The sequence below is a fragment of the Oncorhynchus mykiss genome, chromosome 2, assembly GCF_057628025.1.
Source record: "Oncorhynchus mykiss isolate SJ-2025 chromosome 2, ASM5762802v1, whole genome shotgun sequence".
NCBI classification, from domain to species: Eukaryota; Metazoa; Chordata; class Actinopteri; order Salmoniformes; family Salmonidae; genus Oncorhynchus; species Oncorhynchus mykiss.
In genome coordinates, this window is record NC_143023.1 from 92082035 (window position 1) to 92101160 (window position 19126).

Here is a 19126-nt window from a genome sequence, read left to right on the forward strand (position 1 = left end):
TGTTTGAATCATTTCAATTTCTTGCGAACTGTATAAAGGTTCTTTATAATGTTCCGTTTAAAGAATCAGTTAAATAATCAGATACTGACCCTCTCACCTTGGATATGATGATTGGTTATAGGATATTGCCATTTGGTGTTATAACATAGTATATACATTTAGTGCACAAAACATAATGAACACCTGCTTTTTCCGTGACCTAGACTGACCAGGTGAATCGAGGTTAAAGCTATGATCCCTTATTGATGTCACTTGTTAAATCCACTTCAATCAGTATAGATGAAGGAGAGGAGACAGGTTAAAGAAGGATTTTTAAGCGTTGAGACAATTGAGACATGGATTGTGTATTTGTCAGTCAGAGGGTGAATGGGCAAGACAAAAAGTGCCTTTGATGGGGTATTGTAATAGGTGCCAGGCGCACCGGTTTGAGTCAATAACTGCAACGCTGCTGGGTTTTTCACTCAATAGTTTCCAGTATGTATCAGTAATGGTCAACCACCCAATGGACATCCAGCCAACTTGACACAACTATGGGAAGCATTGGAGTCAACATGGGCCAGCATCCCTGTGGAACGCTTTTGACACCTTTATAGATACCATGCCCAAAAAAGTGTGGCTGTTCTGGGGGCAAAGTGGGTGCAGATCAATATTAAGGTGTTCCTAACGTTTTGTACACTTTGTGTAGGTTCCCCTTGTTCTGTGTTCCCCTTGTTCTGTGAGAATGTGGCCATTGAATTTTGGTAGGAGCTGAAATACTTAAAATTGTCAAGCAAAGTTCTCTCTCTCTTCTCTGTAATGTTCAATGTATCCTCATTTGAATTATGATTGCCTCTGTCTGTCTGTCTGGCAGAGGAAGGCATATCAATGTTCTTGGGACCTTTTCTAATGTCCAAAATCACCATCTAATTCTAGTGATCCGTCAGCGCCTTTTCATATGTAAATTAACAAGGAGGATATCCCTTAACGTGCTTAAAGGGGAATTGTTTGAACATTGAAACTGGAATGGAAATGCGAGTCAGTCTGAACAGAGAACATCATTTTAGTGCAGTTCCTTTGTGGACTGAGTGTTCTACTCTACCTGCCTTTGTGCTGTGAAGTGAAGAATGGGCCTAGCCAACTGATCTTCATAGCCTGAATATTAATACACCAAGATAATCCAAAACAATTTGCCATCAGGAACTTCATTTCTGAGAAATCCAATTTCCCCATATAGGCTTACTTCTCATTTGAATATAAAAGGGACAGTTTTTCTACTTTTTTGTTTCTGTATTCCGAATCGATCCACAGCTAGGAATATGAGTGAGAGAAGATTGAAATGGCCTTCTGTAAAGTGTACAGAACCATGGTTCTCTCTTTGTCTGAGGCTGGACTGGGTGCATACTAATGAGCAGCGCTATTAGCTGCCTGAATACTCTGCTGTTGTAGAGAACCCTTTTACGTCAAGTACCTTGTAGTTATATGATTATAATTTCAAATTGGATAAATATTCAATGTTTCTCTGAACAGGCTATTATACCTTTGTTTGAATTATTTATTGGGTTGTAACTTTTAATATATTGCCAGAAGAGGAATGGAGATCAGCCGAATTGCATGTATTGACGGTCAGGGTTTCAGTTGGAATATGATTCAGCACTTTCTGCTATTTGACATAGTCACCTCAATTGTTTGATATGTTATAAGGTAAAGTTGCCCCTACATGCTGATCTTGCGTCAGTTTAGTATATTTTGGGACAAATGGTTAGAGTTAGGATTGGGGGAGAGGAAGCTGATTCTAGCTCTGTACCGAGGGGAAACTTCATCCTGGAGTGTTTGATACAGCTGCGACACAACCCACTAGGAAGCAGCCAAGAGACTCAGGAATATGACATCATCACTGTCACGCCTACTCCCGTTCCCTCTCTCCAGCGCTCAACTTCGCCGGCCTACTAACCACCGGTCCTGGCAACCCACATTACACACACCAGGCAACCATCATTTCGCACACCTGCTCCCCATCATTATGCACTCCTGGAGTTCATAATTGACCTTGATTGAGTCTTCAAATTGTATTAGTCACATGCGCAGAATACAACAGTGAAATACTTACTTAACCAACAATGCAGTTTAAAAGATAGGAGTAAGAAATAAAAGGAGGGCCTCCTGGGTGGCGCAGTGGCCACCAGAGACTCTGGGTTCGCGCCCAGGCTCTGTCGTAACCGGCCACGACCGGGAGGTCCGTGGAGTGACGCACAATTGGTCTAGCGTCGTCTGGGTTAGGGATATCCTTGTCTCATCGCGCACCAGCGACTCCTGTGGCGGGCCGGGCGCAGTGCGCGCTAACCAAGGTTGCCACGTGCACGGTGTTTCCTCTGACACATTGGTGCGGCTGGCTTCCGGGTTGGATGCGCGCTGTGTTAAGAAGCAGTGCGGCTTGGTTGGGTTGTGTATCGGAGGACGCATGACTTTCAACCTTCGTCTCTCCCGAGCCCATACGGGAGTTGTAGCGATGAGACAAGATAGTAGCTACTAAACAATTGGATACTACGAAATTGGGGAGAAAAAGGGGTAAAAAAAAAAAAAGACTATATAAAGCGGGTACCGGTACAGAGTCAATGTGCGGGGGCACCGGTTAGTCGAGGTAATATGTACATGTAGGTAAGAGTTATTAAAGTGACTGCAAACAGTAGCAGCGGCATAAAAGAGGGGGCAATGCAAAGCCTTTTGGACCTAGACATGGCGCGCCGGTACCACTTGCCATACGGTAGCAGAGAGAACCGTCTATGACTTGGCTGGCTGGAGTCTTTAAGAGTTTTTAGGGCCTTCCTCTGACACTGCCTGATATAGAGTTCCTGTATAGCAGGAAGCTTGGCCCCAGTGATGTACTGAGATGTACGCACTACCCTCTGTAGTGCCTTGTGGTCGGAGGCTGAGAATTTTCCATACCAGGCAGTGATGCAACCAGTCAGGATGATCTCGATGGTGCAGCTGTAGAACCTATTGAGGATCTGAGGACCCATGCCAAATCTTTTCAGTCTCCTGAGGGGGAATAGGTTTTGTCGCGCCCTCTTCATGACTGTCTTGGTGTACTTGGACCATGTTAGTTTGTTGGTGAAGTGGACACTAAGGAACTTGAAGCTCTCAACCTGCCCCACTACAGCCCCAGCAAATGGGTGCGTGCTCGGTCCTCCTTTTCCTGTAGTCCACAATCATCTCCATTGTCTTGATCACGTTGAGGGGGAGGTTGTTGTCCTGGCACCACACAGCCTATATGGGGAGGTCAAAGACCTGGCCATCTCGTCGTTGTCGGTGATCAGGCCTACTACTTGTGTCATCAGCAAACTTAATGATGGTGTTGGAGTCGTGCCTGGCTGTGCAGTCATGAGTGAACAGGGAGTACAGGAGGGGACTGAGCACACTACCCCTGAGGGGCCCCCAGTACGCTTCTCCTGGTTTGTATTAACTTATATTTCTTATTATTAAACACCTTCTGCACCTGCTTCCTGGCTCCTACGTTACAATCACACACAGCAGGGAACGTTCTGCTCATAGATATCAACAACAAAATTCACAGCCAGACAACACATTACATTTCCCTTTTTATTGAAATGCCACCACATTTATAAGTTGGTTTGTTTATTTGTCGTTTTTTACCTTTATTTAACTAGGCAAGTCAGTTAAGAACAAATTATTATGTACAATGACGACCTACCAAAAGGCCTCCTGCGGGGCTGGGATTAAAAATATATAAATATAGGACAAAACACATCACGACGAGAGACAACATTACATAAAGGTAGACCTAAGACAACAACATAGCAAGGCAGCAACACATGACAACACAGCATGGTAGCAACACAACATGGTAGCAACACAACATGGTAGCAGCGCAAAAAATGGTACAAATGTTATTGGGCACAGACAACAGCACAAAGGGCCAGAAGGTAGAGACGACAATATGATATACTACATAAAGTACTGGCTATTCCAAAAATCCATCAGAACTCAATCCACTGGTGTAGAGAATAGACTTGGTAAGGTAAATGCTCAGATCAACTAGTTCCTCCTTGCCCTCTACGAAACATACAGGACATTGAGGGTGTCAGTGATTCAGTGCCACAGGGGCAGTTGTCATGACGGCAGAGTGACAGCATCATTTCTCCTTTTAAAAGGCCTGTGGCCAAACATCTCATTATGGCTCTGCTCTGCTTTCTGTGTGTTTTTTTTTCTGTCCGAGAACAAGGTGACATTGGGTCACATTAATGAAACGCATGGAAAATAATTACTTTGTCATCTTACGTTTCATTTATTACCGCTCACCAGAATTCAGCTAAAATTCCTTGAAATACATTTCAAGTGGACAGCAGGTCAAGACAACCCTCCACGTAGCAGGCCTACATTAGATGATTCATCCTGGAATATATTACTGCACTGCAGTCTGGTTTTGTAGTTAGTCCGTTTTTTTCTTTTCTTTGCTTCTTCTGTTAAAGGAAACAGTATTTTGTTGCCCACGTCACCCATGATTATGCTGTTGGAGGAGAGTTGATGAAAACCCACATGACAGGACTCATGTCTGTCAAAGTCTCTGTGTGTTATTCACAGAGACAACTGAACCAGTCAAGGCCCTAGTCTGGTAGCCTGCAGTGAAGGAGTCCATGTCACTTCCTGTGATCAGAAACCACATTTAAAATGTACATTCCTGATGAAAGTTTATCTATGTTCTTATGCAGTGCAATATTTAATCAGATTGAAAATACAATGAGCCAGATCAGTTGTTCCATTTGCTCTTGATAAAATGGCACTTGAATCTACTTCTTGTTAATGACTTTGTTAGGAGCTGTTACTTACTATCAAGACATGTTCTATAAATCCATTGTTGTTAATAATGTGCTATCCTGTCATAAACGTATGAATTGTGGTCTCCCTGTTATGTATTCTAACCTTAAACAGTCATTGACCCCCGCTTCCACATTAACCTGTCACTGGGCTCTGCCTTTAATATTCATCGTTAACACAATATTTGGATTTAGATGGACTTGAATACATCAGTGACAACAACCCCCAATATTGGGTAGGAGGAACCACCTAATGTAATGCAATCATAATTACGTTGGAGCACTTACTGTTGGAGCGTGCTCTATTGAACAATGCCTGATTGGAAATCCATTATTTATTCCCTTCAAATGCAGATTATTACTTTGTTTTAGGAGATCTCTTCTCTTAAACAGGCACTTGTGGTTGATGCTTTTTGCTTTTGAAGTTCACATTGAAGGAAAACAAAAGGCAGGGTTTTTCCCATCACAATGCATGTCATTAATTATGCAGAGTATATCCTTGATAATTATTTTTATTAAGTGTTCAAATCAAATTACTAAATTGCTATAATTGGGTGGAAATGAGAGATCAATAGACATGCAGTACCAGTCAAGTTTGGACACACCTACTCATTCAAGGGTTTTTCTTTATTTTTACTATTTTTTTACATTGTAGAATAATAGTTAAGACATCAAAACTATGAAATAGCACATATAGAATCAAGTAGTAACTAAAGTGATAAGCTTTGCACACTCTGCATTCTCTCAACCAGCTTCATGAGGAATGGAATGCATTTCAATTAACAGGTGTGCCTTGTAAAACAATCTGTGGAATGCATTTGAGCCAATCAGTTGTGTTGTGACAAGGTAGGGGTGGTATACAGAAGATAGGCCTATTTGGTAAAATACCAAGTCCATATTATGGCAAGAACAGCTCAAATAAGCAAAGAGAAACCACAGTCCATCATTACTTTAAGACCTGAAGGTCAGTAAATGCGGAACATAAAAATAATTTTTTAAGAATCTTCAAGTGCAGCCGCAAAAACCATAAAGCGCTATGATGAAACTCAGCTCTCATGAGGACCGCCACAGGAAAGGAAGACTCAGAGTTACCTCTGCTGCAGAGGATAAGTTCATTAGAGTTAACTGTAAAAGTAACAGACACATCTCAACATCAACTGTTAAGAGACTGCGTGAATCAGGCCTTCATGGTCGAATTGCTGCAAAGAAACCACAAATAAAGGACACCAATAAGAAGACTTGCTTGGGCAAAGAAACACGAGCAATGAACATTAGACCAGTGGATATCTGTCCTTTGGTCTGATGAGTCCAACCGACGTGTCTTTGTGAGACGCAGAGTAGGTGAACGGATGATCTCTGCATGTGTGGTTCCCACTGTGAAACATGGAGGAGGAGGTGTGATTGTGTGGGGTTGCTTTGCTGGTAACACTGTCTGTGATTTATTTAGAATTCAAGGCACAGCTAACCAGCATGGCTACCACAGCATTCTGCAGCGATACGCCATCCCATATGGTTTAGGCTTAGTGGGACTATCATTTAATTTGTCAACAGGACAATGACCCAACACACCTCCAGGCTGTGTAAGGGCTATTTGACCAAGACGGAGAGTGATGGAGTGCTGCATCAGATGACCTGGCCTTTAAAACCACCTGACCTCAACCAAATTGAGATGGTTTGGGATGAGTTGGACCGCAGAGTGAAGGAAAAGCCACCAAGAAGTCCTCAGCATATGTGGGAACTCCTTCAAGACTGTTGGAAAAGCGTTCCAGGTCAAACTAGTTGAGAGAATGCCAAGAGTGCAAAGCTGTCAAGGCAAAGGGTGGCTACTTTGAAGAATTTTAAATATATTTGTATTTTTTTTAACCAGTTTTTTGGTGGTTCCATATGTGTTATTTCATAGATTTGATGTCTTCACTATTATTCTACATTGTAGAAAATAGTAAAAAATAATGAAAAACCCTTGAATCAGTAGTTGTGTCCAAACTTTTGACTGGTACTGTATATTTGCATAATTGAAGAAATACACTTCTTTGAATCAAAATGTCAGAAAACCAAATTTGTGGGTTTGATTGAATAGACCCTAAATAACCTTTGTGAGCTGAACTTGAGCTGTCTTCGACAAGATAGTTCACCCTCCGACTCTCTACCCAAATCATTTCAACCTCAAGCAAAGCAAACTTTATTCTCTTCAATTACAAATCAGTTCCCAGGGTGCTTTGTGTCTGTCTCTTAATGATGTGGTTTGCTGCCAGTTACTTTAAGGTGATTTTGGCAGTAGGTAATTTTGAGCATGCTGATGGTGCCCCATTCACTCCCCCTGTTTTTCAGGTCATCAGTGCTAATGTACTTATAACACATATAAATAATTGTATTAAATATTTCTGTGAATCTCACAACCAGAGATATACACACTGGCGGCATCTGATCTGTGCAGTCAGTGTTTCTCCTATATTCATTTATTAGTGGCGTACCACCGCTGTTAAATTGTTGCCTCCACTCCCAAAAAACAGAAAACATATACACTGAGTGTACAAAACATTAAGAACACCTTTCTAATATTGAGTTGCACCCCCTTTTGCCCTCAGAACAGCCTCTGTATCTCTCTCTTCTCATCAGATCCTCTGAGAAGCCTCCAGGGTAACTAGCTAGCTATCTTATAATACTGGAAGTCTCTGCCACCACTGCTGAAAGAAAAAAAACAGAAGGAAAATATTTGTACAGTAGAAAGAGGTTATTTTCCTGTTCCATTTACGTGGAATCTGAATCTGGGTGCCACTCTGCTTCATTAAATATTCAGTGAAATTAGGATTTCCCACAACACCTCAAAATAGAGGATATGAAAAATTCTGACTCTTCCAACTCCACAGGGATAGCCAGCCCGAACCTACATGGCAGGTTGGCAGGCTGATTAGAGTGACGACCTTTGTAAGAAGTCCTTTGCTCTCAAAGCATTGCACACGCATTCAACTATGCATTCACCTTTGAGTAACACTAACCTGACACTAAAGGATAACCTTGATGCTTGTCAATCCAAGCGTGTAATCAGAGTATGTAAAGAGACAGTAATTAGCATCAGGGAAGCGTAACATTGACTTTGCCCTGGTTAAAACTTCCTACAATAAGAGCAGCATAATGTCAATCCAGTTTTTATGTAGTGATTTCCCAATTTAATGTTTCAAAATAAAAACAATTTAAGGGAAACCCAAATGCAGTTATGTTATCTATTTACAGTTTTTTTTTTTCAATCACTTGTGTGCAATTTTCACAACTCTAAGCCCAAAAAACAAAACAGATCATCAAAATGTTTCAAAACGACTCTAAGCACATTTTCAATTGACTGAGTACAACAAACTTTAATCAGTGTTTCATCTAGAAATACATGTTTGACATTGCAATGCATGTTCATATATAGTAATTGCCTTCCACATTACATGTTCATATATAGTAATTGCCTTCCACATTGCATGTTCATATATAGTAATTGCCTTCCACATTGCATTGCATGTTCATATATAGTAACTGCCTTCCACAATGCATTGCATGTTCATATATAGTAATTGCCTTCCACAATGCAATGCATGTTCATATATAGTAATTGCCTTCCACAATGCAATGCATGTTCATATATAGTAATTGCCTTCCACAATGCAATGCATGTTCATATATAGTAACTGCCTTCCACAATGCATTGCATGTTCATATATAGTAATTGCCTTCCACAATGCAATGCATGTTCATATATAGTAATTGCCTTCCACAATGCATTGCATGTTCATATATAGTAATTGCCTTCCACAATGCAATGCATGTTCATATATAGTAATTGCCTTCCACAATGCATTGCATGTTCATATATAGTAATTGCCTTCCACAATGCAATGCATGTTCATATATAGTAATTGCCTTCCACAATGCATTGCATGTTCATATATAGTAATTGCCTTCCACAATGCAATGCATGTTCATGTATAGTAATTGCCTTCCACAATGCAATGCATGTTCATATATAGTAATTGCCTTCCACAATGCATTGCATGTTCATATATAGTAATTGCCTTCCACAATGCATTGCATGTTCATATATAGTAATTGCCTTCCACAATGCATTGCATGTTCATATATAGTAATTGCCTTCCACAATGCATTGCATGTTCATATATAGTAATTGCCTTCCACAATGCATTGCATGTTCATATATAGTAATTGCCTTCCACAATGCATTGCATGTTCATATATAGTAATTGCCTTCCACAATGCATTGCATGTTCATATATAGTAATTGCCTTCCACAATGCATTGCATGTTCATATATAGTAATTGCCTTCCACAATGCATTGCATGTTCATATATAGTAACTGCCTTCCACAATGCATTGCATGTTCATATATAGTAATTGCCTTCCACAATGCATTGCATGTTCATATATAGTAATTGCCTTCCACAATGCATTGCATGTTCATATATAGTAATTGCCTTCCACAATGCATTGCATGTTCATATATAGTAATTGCCTTCCACAATGCATTGCATGTTCATATATAGTAACTGCCTTCCACAATGCAATGCATGTTCATATATAGTAATTGCCTTCCACAATGCATTGCATGTTCATATATAGTAATTGCCTTCCACAATGCATTGCATGTTCATATATAGTAATTGCCTTCCACAATGCATTGCATGTTCATATATAGTAACTGCCTTCCACAATGCATTGCATGTTCATATATAGTAATTGCCTTCCACAATGCATTGCATGTTCATATATAGTAATTGCCTTCCACAATGCATTGCATGTTCATATATAGTAATTGCCTTCCACAATGCATTGCATGTTCATATATAGTAATTGCCTTCCACAATGCATTGCATGTTCATATATAGTAACTGCCTTCCACAATGCATTGCATGTTCATATATAGTAACTGCCTTCCACAATGCATTGCATGTTCATATATAGTAACTGCCTTCCACAATGCATTGCATGTTCATATATAGTAATTGCCTTCCACAATGCATTGCATGTTCATATATAGTAATTGCCTTCCACAATGCATTGCATGTTCATATATAGTAACTGCCTTCCACAATGCATTGCATGTTCATATATAGTAACTGCCTTCCACAATGCATTGCATGTTCATATATAGTAATTGCCTTCCACAATGCATTGCATGTTCATATATAGTAACTGCCTTCCACAATGCATGTTCATATATAGTAACTGCCTTCCACATTGCATGTTCATATATAGTAATTGCCTTCCACAATGCATTGCATGTTCATATATAGTAACTGCCTTCCACAATGCATTGCATGTTCATATATAGTAACTGCCTTCCACAATGCATTGCATGTTCATATATGGTAATTGCCTTCCACAATGCATTGCATGTTCATATATAGTAACTGCCTTCCACAATGCATTGCATGTTCATATATAGTAACTGCCTTCCACAATGCATTGCATGTTCATATATAGTAATTGCCTTCCACAATGCATTGCATGTTCATATATAGTAATTGCCTTCCACATTACAAGTTCATATATAGTAATTGCCTTCCACATTACATGTTCATATATAGTAATTGCCTTCCACAATGCATTGCATGTTCATATATAGTAATTGCCTTCCACATTACATGTTCATATATAGTAATTGCCTTCCACATTGCATGTTCATATATAGTAATTGCCTTCCACATTACATGTTCATATATAGTAATTGCCTTCCACATTACATGTTCATATATAGTAATTGCCTTCCACATTGCATGTTCATATATAGTAATTGCCTTCCACATTACATGTTCATATATAGTAATTGCCTTCCACATTACATGTTCATATATAGTAATTGCCTTCCACATTACATGTTCATATATAGTAATTGCCTTCCACATTGCATGTTCATATATAGTAATTGCCTTCCACATTACATGTTCATATATAGTAATTGCCTTCCACAATGCATTGCATGTTCATATATAGTAATTGCCTTCCACAATGCATTGCATGTTCATATATAGTAATTGCCTTCCACATTGCATTGCATGTTCATATATAGTAATTGCCTTCCACAATGCAATGCATGTTCATATATAGTAATTGCCTTCCACAATGCATTGCATGTTCATATATAGTAATTGCCTTCCACATTGCATTGCATGTTCATATATAGTAATTGCCTTCCACATTACATGTTCATATATAGTAATTGCCTTCCACATTGCATGTTCATATATAGTAATTGCCTTCCACATTGCATTGCATGTTCATATATAGTAATTGCCTTCCACATTACATGTTCATATATAGTAATTGCCTTCCACATTACATGTTCATATATAGTAATTGCCTTCCACATTGCATGTTCATATATAGTAATTGCCTTCCACATTGCATGTTCATATATAGTAATTACCTTCCACATTACATGTTCATATATAGTAATTGCCTTCCACATTGCATGTTCATATATAGTAATTGCCTTCCACATTGCATGTTCATATATAGTAATTGCCTTCCACATTACATGTTCATATATAGTAATTGCCTTCCACATTACATGTTCATATATAGTAATTGCCTTCCACATTACATGTTCATATATAGTAATTGCCTTCCACATTACATGTTCATATATAGTAATTGCCTTCCACATTACATGTTCATATATAGTAATTGCCTTCCACATTACATGTTCATATATAGTAATTGCCTTCCACAATGCATGTTCATATATAGTAATTGCCTTCCACATTACATGTTCATATATAGTAATTGCCTTCCACATTACATGTTCATATATAGTAATTGCCTTCCACAATGCATGTTCATATATAGTAATTGCCTTCCACATTACATGTTCATATATAGTAATTGCCTTCCACAATGCATGTTCATATATAGTAATTGCTTTCCACATTACATGTTCATATATAGTAATTGCCTTCCACATTACATGTTCATATATAGTAATTGCCTTCCACATTACATGTTCATATATAGTAATTGCCTTCCACAATGCATGTTCATATATAGTAATTGCCTTCCACATTACATGTTCATATATAGTAATTGCCTTCCACATTACATGTTCATATATAGTAATTGCCTTCCACATTACATGTTCATATATAGTAATTGCCTTCCACATTGCATGTTCATATATAGTAATTGCCTTCCACAATGCATGTTCATATATAGTAATTGCCTTCCACATTACATGTTCATATATAGTAATTGCCTTCCACAATGCATGTTCATATATAGTAATTGCTTTCCACATTACATGTTCATATATAGTAATTGCCTTCCACATTACATGTTCATATATAGTAATTGCCTTCCACATTACATGTTCATATATAGTAATTGCCTTCCACAATGCATGTTCATATATAGTAATTGCCTTCCACATTACATGTTCATATATAGTAATTGCCTTCCACATTACATGTTCATATATAGTAATTGCCTTCCACATTACATGTTCATATATAGTAATTGCCTTCCACATTGCATGTTCATATATAGTAATTGCCTTCCACATTGCATGTTCATATATAGTAATTGCCTTCCACATTACATGTTCATATATAGTAATTGCCTTCCACATTACATGTTCATATATAGTAATTGCCTTCCACATTGCATGTTCATATATAGTAATTGCCTTCCACATTACATGTTCATATATAGTAATTGCCTTCCACATTACATGTTCATATATAGTAATTGCCTTCCACATTACATGTTCATATATAGTAATTGCCTTCCACATTACATGTTCATATATAGTAATTGCCTTCCACATTACATGTTCATATATAGTAATTGCCTTCCACATTACATGTTCATATATAGTAATTGCCTTCCACATTGCATGTTCATATATAGTAATTGCCTTCCACATTACATGTTCATATATAGTAATTGCCTTCCACATTGCATGTTCATATATAGTAATTGCCTTCCACATTACATGTTCATATATAGTAATTGCCTTCCACATTGCAATGCTCACATTACTCTTCTTTTTTGTTAAAATACATTTGACTATTTCTTAATCCAACTACTCTTTATTGATGATCACTTTGGTAAACCTATATACTTTACATGTCAACTGGTCTGTCTACTGCAGATTTTGAGAACTATATAATGAAAATGTATTTCTGTAGAAACAGAAAGTATGAAATATGGTTTAATCGAATGTGCTAATATGATGACAATTTGTATTTTATTTAATTATTTATTTTTAGGGGTAGATCAGCTTTAATAATGATTGTAGCTTCTATGAATGTAATCACTTCCAATCCCCCATATATATATGTGTATATATATAAACACACACACTACCGTTCAAAGGTTTGGGGTCACATAGAAATGTCCTTGTTTTTGAAATAAAAGCAATTTTTTGGTCCATTAAAATAACATCAAATTGATCAGAAATACAGCGTAGACATTGTTAATATTGTAAATGACTATTGTAGCAGGAAACCGCTGATTTCTTAATTTTTTTAATGAAATATCTTCATAGGTATACAGAGGCCCATTATCAGCAACCATCACTCCTGTGTACCAATGACACGTTGTGTTAGCTCATCCAAGTTTATCATTTTAAAAGGCTAATTTATCATTGGAAAACCTTTTTGCAAATATGTTAGCACAGCTGAAAACTGTTGTTCTGATTAAAGAAGCAATAAAACTGGCCTTCTTTAGAGTAGTTGAGTATCTGGAGCATCAACATTTGTGGGTTCGATTACAGGTTCAAAATGGCCAGAAACAAATACCTTTCTTCTGAAACTCGTCAGTCTATTCTTTTTCTGAAAAATGAAGGCTTTTCCATGCAATAAATTTCCAAGAAACTGAAGATCTCGTAAAACGCTTGGTAGTACTCCCTTCACAGAACAGAGCAAACTGTCTCTAACCAGAATAGAAAGAGGAGTGGTAGGCCCTGATGCACTGAGCAAGAGGTCAAGTGCATTAGAGTGTCTAGTTTGAGAAAGCGATGCCTCATAATGGGGTAGTATTAAACCTGAAGACAGAGGGTCCGTAGAGTGACTGTGTGTGCCAACAGGTGTGGCTGTAATGAATGGCAAGGGGTTTGTTGTGATCAGATTAGCCGTGACGGAGTTGATGTTATGGTTGAGGTTGGTGTTGAATTCCTCCAAGTTTGTCAGAGTTCTCACTAGGCTTAACAGGTATTTTAGATCTCTGCTTACGAGTCAATGAGAACCTGTTGGTTTGCTGTTGTGTTGTGGTACTAGGGGAATGTGAGCCTTGCCAATGTCCTGTTCGCCGACGATACAGTTCACTGAAGCCTCTTCCAAGGAATCCATCTGATGCACTGAATGGTCCTGCACTCACTGGCCACACTACCGCGACCGGTCTTATAGGTTGCACTGGCATTTGCAACGCCATGGGGGACCAGTACGAACAACTATGAAAATGTATGCACTCACTACTGTAAGTCGCTCTGGATCGAGCGTCTGCTAAATTACTAAAATGTAAGAAATGTACAAATGTTCTGGCCAGGGTTGCAGGTCTTTTAGTTCATTGTCGTACCGCAAATGACCCAAATGGTTGAGATGTCCAAAACAAGATCTTATACATGTTTTACCAGAATAGATTTTAAAACACCTATCATCAGTATATTATTATAATACCTGTAGTTCAACAGGTCTACATACTCAGTGAAATGTCTCCTTTTCCCAACCTTCCTAGGGGTGCTGGATCTATGTGTTGAGCTTAACCCCGGCATGAACACTACACATTCTGCTTCAACACAGTCAACTACTGAATAAATAAATACAAACAACATTAGGATTATTGCAATTATTATTATAAAACCAAAGACACTGTGTAATAATCAAACACCTATAGCTGATTTAATGATACATTATCATAAGTGAAAGCCACCTGCTGCATTGTGAGAGGAGCATAGGTAATGTCTCATACAGGCATACGGGTGTTTAATGATTACACAGTGTCTTTGGTTTTATGATAATAATTGTAACACGATCGCCTACAGTGACTGACCAGTCCATTTCTTTATGACCACGCCCAAACCCATTCCCCCTTACACTTTAAGAAAATATCACTGGATAAAACATTTTGAAATTAATGAGTGGTTTTCAGGATAGTTGTGATTGGCTCAATTGAGGTGTGAACTCCAGGGGCCTAGTACAACCCATTTCAGCGCACGCTCTGCTTGACATAGATTCATAAAGGCCCCCCCCCCCCCATTAATGGGCTATTTCTTTTTGTTCACTCATAATGTCCTTCATCGTCTGACTCAGGATTGTGTGATGGCATAGGTACCAAAAAGCGCACCTCTGCGCTTTACCCCCTGCCATCTCCAGTCTGTGTTACAACGATTCCTTGTTGCATAACATGTTTATAAAACACAAGGACCTCTGCGCTTTACCCCCTGCCATCTCCAGTCTGTGTTACAACGATTCCTTGTTGCATAACATGTTTATAAAACACAAGGACCTCTGCGCTTTACCCCCTGCCATCTCCAGTCTGTGTTACAACGATTCCTTGTTGCATAACATGTTTATAAAACACAAGGACCTATTATGCACAGCACCCTGTCCTACATTCCTATAGATAAAGTATATAATCAATTCTGTTAAAACCATGACAGTAGAGTTTGACACAATTTGAGGGCACTCCTCCATTATGCTATTCAATGGATAGGTAAGCATCATAAGATATCATATTCACTTGCTCCAAGGTCTGTGGAAAGGACATATTCACTTTCACCCTGGTTGTCTCGCATTAGTATGTGAAGAAGCCACGGGAACATCCTATCAACCCTGAATATTCCCAGGCCTCTGAAAGCCTGAGGAAATGGGCGGGCTGTAAAATTGAATTGTCCTGCATGCCTAGCATGGGGTTGTGATGGATGTGATAGCGAACAATCTTTCACCTGAATGAACCCTCAATAACACTCACATTTCCCACACTCACAACACACCCACGCACTTAGAGTTTTGAAAATATACCACTTACATCTGAAAATGTAACCAAAGTGATTGAAAAAAAAATGTATTGCTCTCATCTTGGCCTCAAAGACCCAATGGAAACATTCCTCTTTCATGATCAGAATAGTAAATGAAGTAGTAGTTTTGTTCATTTTGTAGAGGGACCCAGACACAGATCTGACCACTATTATTCCTGCCAATACACGTGGTCGTCATGGTGGCTCATTGGCATAACCACGGCCAACAATGGCAGTAGTGACAATTCACTTGTTCTGTGGATAAAGGATAAAAACATTTTTTCAACATTTTGAAAATGTTCTGTCAAAAATGGCTTTTCTGAAAATCTGAATGGCCCTACAATGCTGCATGGTTGTGCCAATATAAAATTGACATACATGTCCTGTCAACCTGAATTAAGCTTTTCTCTGATTCTCTACATTTACAATTTATTTTTGGAGTGACTCTTAACCAACAAGTGTCTATTTTATCACTTGACAGGCTGATATAGAAGACTTTCAGGCAGACAGAATGGCATGTAAATTAGTTCCACACTGTGAGAGTGATTGGACGGACTGGAGGTTACTGTGAGAGTGATTGGACGGACTGGAGGTTACTGTGAGAGTGATTGGACGGACTGGAGGTTACTGTGAGAGTGATTAGACTGACTGGAGATAACTGTGAGAGTGATTAGACTGACTGTAGGATACTGTGAGAGTGATTAGACTGACTGCAGGTTACTGTGAGAGTGATTGGACTGACTGGAGATAACTGTGAGAGTAATTGGACTGACTGGAGGTTACTGTGAGAGTGATTGGACGGACTGTAGGTTGTCAGACGGCTTGAGTCTGACTATGGAATTACTAATGCATTGCAGGAACAACAGAGGAAGGTGTATTGGAGAAGAAGAGATGTTCCTAACCTCTCCTTTTACCTCCAACATTTTAATGCCTGACCCTCTAGACTAGTAATCACATACCTGTCTGTCAAGAAGGCTATGGCTCACTGAGTGTTGTAAAGCAATCAATACAATGTGTCGGTTAGGCTTTGATTAGCCTGCAGGTGTAATGCATTGTGATGCAGCTATAAATGCGTTGTAAGAACGGTCAAAATCATACATGACCTCCTTTATAATATGGCACTTTGCATGTCAGTAAAGTACAGGTTTGTTAATAGTCGTATGTTCGTTGACCAAGCCATCATTTTTTGTCAAAGCTTTCCTCCCATCCTCTGTCCTCATTTTACCATTTGATTTTATTGGTGAAATTTGAGGGGGAGGCAGCCATTGCTTTAAACTCCCTCCCACTGGGCACAGACGTCAGTTCAACGTCTAGTTTCGATTTACATTTGGTTGAGTTTTCAACTAACGTGCATTCAACGTGAAATCAACAACAAATGTCACCATGTCATTGGATTTAGGTTAAAAAAAAAATGCCCTTATGTTGAAGACTTATCCAAATCCAATCAGTTTTCCACATTGATTCTACATCATCACAATAGATCTTTGGAGGGTAGAAATTATGTGGAAACTAAGTTGATTCAACCAGTTTTTACCGAGTGCTGGATTTAAGTTGCAAGGTGAGTTAGTCATCCACGGATGCCCTTGAGAGAACATGATATCACAACATTAATTTTTTATGTATTTATTCATCTATTCATTAACTTAGTCAAGCTCATTTCCAAAGTACACATGAAGAATATCCTAAGTACACAAAGAGCCCCAGTTTAACCAACAGACTACGGAGCAGACTGTCTGTCGCTCATAATCAGGCATGGTAATTGTTCGGAGCTTGTTGTCTATTCTCGCTGAGGGTGACATTGCCGTAGAGTGCAGACAAAGTATACTTGAGGCGTTTTCACACTGCTGGCAATTTCACCCCAGGGTGATTTACCCCTGGGCTCAACCTGAAGTTTCAACCTAGACTGTTTAAAATCAGAGTTACCGTTTTACCTCATGCTTCTTTTGAACATTGCATTATATTATATTATTACAACATCTTAGGGGATGTTCCTGTTGTATGTAGGATAACATGGTTTCCTCACTTCAAATAAAGCACAGCAGTGAACTTCACTTGTGTCATTGTGTTCAAGACGAGCAATGTAATATCCTAGGCGTTGTGTTCTAGCTGTGCCTGTTACATGGTGTGTGTTGAATGATTTAGACGAGACTGTTCCATTTAAACTGCAGCAGCTCATTTGAAATGCCTTAGTAACACCATGAGTACGCAGAGCGGAGCACTTTACACCACAAAGCCTCACCACTGCCATTGTTATTATTCAATATTCACACATTAATCTAGGATTCATATCTAGGCATTATAAATATTGCATGAGAGAGAGCACACCATGGATGGCACAGTAGAATATGTAGTGTATATATATACATTTTAAGGTGTAGAAAGACACATTTTAATTCTAAATAAGTACGGGGACTGTGTAACTCTTGGCTCTTTACTTTCAATCATGCACCAGTACTCTCTTTACAATCACTGAAATCTGTCCCTTAACAACCTTAAAATATGCTCTTTGGCTGAATTTTGATTGATTTAAATCTCTGTCTGACTGAGAGTGAGAGGCTTATCTCAAGCCACTGGGAGTTGAGGCTGAGGGGTGCATTTCAATATGTTGCGACTTTAAGACAGAAAATTGGAAAGGGGAGGAGGGTTAGGAGAAGGAAAAATGGACAACCAATGAGAAGTAGGGTGTGCAGACACAGTCAGTGACACCTTGGTGAGGGGAGTCAGGGAGAGGGGCAGGGAGGTGGAGAGAGAGGGAGAGGGCTGAAAAAGAGAGGTGGAGATCAGAGAGAGAGGAATGGACACAGAGAGACAGAGAGAGAGGCTAGTAGCCGGCGTTATGATGAGTGTTTACTGCACTGTTCTGAGAGCCAATGATCTGCTCTTGTGTGAGTCATGGAGATTATTTAAACTGGTGACAGCGTGCAGCACAGAACATCGGCAGAACTCCCTCACGCTCCTCACACTGACAACAGGAGACGTACAGCAGGCAGGTGAGTATGCAAGTAGCTGCATGGGCTATTGAAGCAGATTCTGCTCTTCTATTCTGTGCTGTAATGCTGCTCTTTCTCTCTCGCTCTCGCTCTCTCGCTCTTTCTTTGTGGGTAACTATAACTTTTACCCTACTATTACCATGTTATTACCTCTTCATTTTGTGCTGTAATGTAAAAATGCTAACATGGGTATGTGTTGGTCCCATTGAACTACTGTTCCATTGTAAAACCCACTTTCCTCTAACTGAGACAGCTTTATCCTGAGTGATGACGCTGTGTCCCGGGTTTTATCATGGCTTTGCTGGTGACACAA

At 39.1% G+C, this 19126-nt stretch overlaps 1 protein-coding gene across 1 annotated transcript in view; it reads left to right on the forward strand.

Annotated features, from left to right (window-relative positions):
* The first annotated feature begins 18516 nt into the window (after positions 1-18516).
* LOC110499798 (alpha-1,3-mannosyl-glycoprotein 4-beta-N-acetylglucosaminyltransferase C) overlaps positions 18517-19126 on the forward strand; it is a 30366-nt gene continuing 29756 nt past the window's right edge. The window contains exon 1 of the mRNA XM_021576866.3: positions 18517-18813. The gene's annotated coding sequence lies outside the window, so the exon portion shown is untranslated. The remainder of the gene's footprint in view (positions 18814-19126) is intronic.